Genomic DNA, 5,899 nt, shown 5'->3' with positions numbered 1-5,899 from the left:
GTTCTCTGCACCTCTGACTTTGACTGACCTGGAGGCCTCGTTCATGCAGCTCTGCCACCAACTAAAAAGTTGTCCACGGGTGAAATTAAGGAAATGTGTACACGCACCCCCCCCAAAAAAATCTTGATTCATAAAACCGTGTGTATACACTTCTCATGCTTATAACTCTATGTGAAAAACGCTAAACTTGGAATTTGGCATAGGAGAACAAGTTGCTTCCCCCCGATAACATCTAGAATTTGGATTATAAATACACAATGATCATCCCATATGAAATATTGATCAGCCTATTGATATTGGTGGAAAATGGTGAAAGCGGAGCGTAAATCAATCCCATTCTCCCGGAAGTCTTCTACAGCCCAGAATAGCCTTTCACCTTGTTAGCATTGCGATAGCATTGCCTTTTACACGTCATTATGACAGTCAGTCCAACTGCTTAACACCTTCACTTTTGGGACATTACAGAGTTGTCTCAATGAGATATGAGGAGACATAACTAAACTAAAGTGGCTACAATCGATCAGAAAACAGACTGGGAAAGTATTTTGACGACCAATAAAGACAACGACAACAAGGCTGTCGCCTTTGAAATCACTTAATGCATGCTTGTTCATGTCTCGCAAGCTGTCAATTATTTCTATTTTATTTTAAGTTTGGGCAGGCAAGTGCACTTTCATGATCGATAGGCCCCATGTCTCAGGGCTATTTAATACGATTCCTGGACAACATAAAAACCATAAGAAACATCTTGGAGGAATACTTTTAAATTAGACTATGGATCTGATGTATTTTTTATAGATTTTTTATGGATCTGTTGTATTGGATTTTTATTTTTCTTGAGTTTCCCTTCCTCCCGATTTAGTTTTCCCGCAGTGGTACCCACGGATCTTCGTAGCAACGTGGGTGTATTCACACCTGTCTTTCCAGCGTGATTGCTCGATTTAAACACATGCTCTTGTTTTCCACAGATACTCGATGTATCATCCATCACGATTAGGTGCTAGATGTAAATGACTGCATTCTACTACAGTCAGTAAAAAGTAAAAATTTCAGCATGGTCTCATCCAGACTCGTCGATAATCAAAGCCCTGTCGTTGGCCATGGCGTCTTCCGTTCAACGCCCGAGGACAGCCATTTCCTCTGAATTTTACAAAAAGGGAGGACGCCCTTAATAATAATCCATATTAAAGTCTATATACATAATGTCCATAAATACAATTAACTTGGGCGAGATGTGCTTTCACTTTAACCATCTCAAAGAAGCCCACAAGAATGGAACATTTCAAGCAACAACCTTATAACGGACCTCAGAGAAATGATGACCTTTTATTTTCTATAAATTGGAATTCAGAGTACAGCAATACAAGGTAAAAAAAAAGTATCATATCATATTATGTGTAGGTTTCAATAACTGCCCATTGACGTAAATCTGAAGGTATGTTATATGATAAATACATTCAAGACACTTTCTCACATTTTAAAACTAATGATTTATTAAGGTATTCATATTGATTATTATGTTTATTTCAGAATGGCCAATGTCACCCTTCGCTGGTACTGTAAACAGAACAACGAAGAATATCCTCGTTATTTTCCGACTTACTTGGTAAAAACACAAAATTTGTGTTTTTACTTTATGTCTTTACTTCTTCTGTATTCTTTATTTTTAATATCAATGATTAAAAACATAGAATATTAAAGAAGTAAAGGCATTCAAAGTTATGGGCGACCATAAATGTCAGAGTGTGACGTGACGGGCGCCATTTTCGTCTATTACTTGACGCCGGGCGATTTGACAGGGCGTTACATCCATCAATGCAAATCGCACATGTACGTAGAATGTTGTAAATTTACAAAATGTAGCACTACTCATAGAGCAACATATGCTGTGACACAGAAATGGATGGGAAAACATGTGTACTCATATAGGTTCTACTTTGCAGAGTTCGCAGCGAAACAAGTTGTAAGGTAAAAGCGTGTGAATGACGGCGGGTCAGGATCCCAAAACCCAGAAGATTCCAACAAAACAATTAGTAGCCGGCACGATGCCCGCGGCCCATGCCTAATGTAAATCCAACATGCAAACCAGCAAGGAAGGATGAGAGGAGGGATCCGAGGGGCCCATTGGCATCATCAAAGTAACAGAAAAGAAGGACGCTCCTACGGGCTCCGCACGCAGAGAAGATCCAGGAGCAACAAAGACCGTGAGAGGGGTTTAACCAAGCACCGCGTCAATAACAAGGTCGTAACTCGCAACCGCGCATGCATGTGTTCACAAGCATGTCCAGCACGTTCGCCAGAGACGCTCAGCCTTGTTTTAATACACATATGTCTGCGTGTTTGCGTACGTGTGTGCGTCTGTGTGCGTGTGTATGTGTGTGTGTGTGTGTGTTTGCGTTTCAGAGTGTGTGAAACAGAAAAAAAGGGGAGAGTGGGGGCATTTCGAGGTCAGTGTTGTTGTTGTGCTAATACAGTTTAGGCCTAATTAGCAGGCTCCCCATAGTCCTCCGGCATCTTCTCACAATGTGCAACGATATTCCTCAACAATCAAATTTACATGAAAACAAGACAAAACGCTGTGACCCAGCGTCCCTTTCAGTCGCTCTATTTGGGTTTATCCGCCGCCGTTCATGTTGGGTATTTGGTGATTGTTTTTTTCCTCCTCCTATTGTCACATTCAACACCCTTCGAGCGCAACGTTTCTCCTGTGGGCAGACAATGAGCTGACATACTGAAAGAGCCACAGCTAAAAGTGATGAGTTGTCGTGTATCTTGTCTCCGAGAAAGGCGTTGGTGGAACCCCGGGTGCCATGAGACTGATGGACGGCTCCGGAGAGACCCTGACAGACTGCGTCCGTATGGGGGAGCTGTGTGTTTGTGTATGTGGATACGTGTGTGTGTGCGTGTGTGTGTGTGTGTGTGTGTGTGTGTGTGTGTGTGTGTGTGTGTGTGTGTGCGCGCGCGCGCGTGTGTGTGTGTCCATCTCCCTTTCCCGTCCTGCGCTGCTGCATGGTGCGGCGGTACCCACTGACCCAGTTGCCTGTGTGATGGTGAAGGCCTGGTTCCTCAGCGTCTCACTCAAAAAGGAAACCCAGTGAATCAATGAACAAGAGGCTGACGAAGCAGATATGACCGGTGATCCACGTTAAGGCCATAAGAGGACACCACACTTGCATTTCTGCATCCTTTTCTTTTCATCGTTCATCAACGACTGGCAAATAAACTTGATGACTTTGTGTCATTAAACAAGTGAAGCAAAATGACATGACATTGCGGTTGCGCGACTGTAATATTTGTATTAATAAAATGATGTTGCCCAGCCTGGCAGCCTGGTGTCCACTTGCACCAGAAAAGAGTTAAGTACACATCTCAGATGAAAATGAGTTGAGTCATTAGTCATTTTGTCTCTGAAATGACGCGCAACTCAAGAAAGACAATTCATCTCCTCAATGACAAGGTTGAGCTAAGTAAAACAAAAACAACCAAAGTACATTTTAAGTTTAAAGCCGACAATATTAAAATTAAACTACAAAGATAAAACTTGGGTCCATAATGTAATTTAGTGTACGACAGCCTAGTATTCTTTGCGTGTTTAGTATCTTTTATGTGCAGTGTTTGCACAGTGTTCAGCTCTTACCTTGAAACTGGATCATCTCCATTGCTCCACATCCGCTTAAAATGCTTCTGGGACCCTTGAAGGGCTCTGAAAAAAAAGCTGACCTACGGAAAAACAGGCTGTAAGTCACTCTCTTAAATCTACTTTCTACTGTTGTCATACAACAGTATTTTCTAATCCAAATGATTCTTTTCATTGCTGTTTCTTGCCAAAAGCTAGATTGTAAGAGGTCACACATGAACGCAAACAAAAATGCATTTCAGCATATTTGCTTTTGCAGCAAGTGCAACTTTTTTTCGTAACGGACTTGATCGCATCATATTGTCAATGAATGCCACCTCGCAATACATTGATTTTAAAGCACAAGACAACATTTTTATTTTGCACAATTCAACTTAAATTGAGTTGTGTTTCACAATTGGGTTAGCCGCTGTTTTAATCAATAAATGAATACTTTTCAGCTAACAACCACAGGGCACTGTTAGCTTGCCAAGCGCCACGGATGGACACGTGGTAGGTTGAAAAACTCAGTACATTATGTGCCATGTGTCGGTATAACTACATTTGAAGTTTGACTTATTTTGGTTTTATTTTTGCTTCATCTGTCGTTTGTATCCTGTCTTTTTGCATCTGTGAAAGGTGATGATAGAATTAATGCAAAAGCCAAAGGCGCATGATTTCTATATCTAACAAACGTACATTTAAAGATTCTTGGATAACTTATTTTAAATTCAATTATATAATTTATGTAAATTGTCTTACCAGAGAAACTCCATATTCATAAAACAAAAAGGCTCACCTACACCCTATCCTTTTTTTAAATATATGTTTACTTCTAATTTCAAGTCTCTCAAACTGGTAGAACATTACAAATGTTGGTCAGTTTTTAAAATTGACCTTTGGGTTGTTTCTCCAACAAAAAACATGTGCCACTCTTAATGCCTCTTTTATATATATACTGTATATATAGATACTGTATATTTATTTATTTATTTGTTTATTTGTTTTTACTTTTTTTTTTACTTTCCCTTTTTCATGGTTTAATGAACACATGCTGTATGTTTGCATTATGTTTTGCATTTAAAAAAAAAACTATGTAAGTATACAAACCCAATAACCTAACACCAATCGAAGAGGCATTGGCCATCAATTACATATAATTGGATGTCAGTATCCTACGGTGGTATGATAACCACTGACTGTCCATCCAACAATATTAAGCCTACGGAAAATAAATATTATGCAAGTAGCATCCCTGTACATTAGAGCACGTTTCAGCACTCATCATTTCAATGTAAATGATTCAGTTTACTCTGGGAATAACCCCTCTCACTTCTCGAATATTCCATCAGGTCATTAAAATGCATTCCTATGATCATCAGTGACTGGGTTACACGTCCCATCTCTCTGGGCGAGGCGGCGCGTGGGTCTCCTCCCCACGAGGCCTGGGGCTGGACGCCAAGCCGGCGCCTCCTTCACTTCAGGTCGTTGCCGTGCCGTGGGATTCATCCAGGATACGCTGGTTAGGCAAAACCCCCTAATATATCAACGTAGGTTTGTCGTCTGTTCCTATACCGATTTCCAAATAAGGGCAAAAAAAATAATAACAATAAATAACCCTTTTTTCCCCGCCTATACACTACTATCGTAAAGCCCAGCGAGGGAGTTCCCTTTTTCCGGTGACCTCTTCACCCACTCCCCTCCAAACGTGACGCATAATCCCTCCAGCAGTGGTCCCCTCGTCCAAATACGAGGCATCTGTTTACGGCAGAAGGTGACCGGGGCGCAGGCCCGAAGCTGTGTGTCTGTTGCCGGGGTCCGGTGTTGCCCCCTATTTACCCTGTGTGCAATGGCCTGTTTCAAGTCACGCAAAAAAACACATAACAAGTGCCTCCGGATGAGGGGTTGGCGAGGGGGTTAAGCGATTACTCGCTCGACTTCTGAATTGAATGTTTCTGTTGCAGACGGCAGATATTCGCCACATGGGCTCGTGCACGTGCAGGCTTAAAAAGACTCCCGCAGACGGGCGTCTCCTGATGCGATGATGACTGGTGACAACTCCCGTCTGTTCTCTCCTCTCCTCGAGCGAAACTCCTCCCTGCTCATTTGCACATCTAAAGCAAGCTTCCATGCCTTCAAGGTAAAGCTGCGACATGTGAATGTGTATAGATGTGCTGCCACTTGTGCTTGTGTTTATTTCTGTGTGTGTGTGTGTGTGTGTGTGTGTGTGTGTGTGTGGGTGGGTGGGTGGGTGTGTGTGCGTGTGTGGGCGGGGAGTGATGT

Source organism: Zeus faber (assembly GCF_960531495.2).
Source record: "Zeus faber genome assembly, chromosome: 5".
NCBI classification, from domain to species: domain Eukaryota; kingdom Metazoa; phylum Chordata; class Actinopteri; order Zeiformes; family Zeidae; genus Zeus; species Zeus faber.
Note: the sequence above shows the minus strand (reverse complement) of the source record.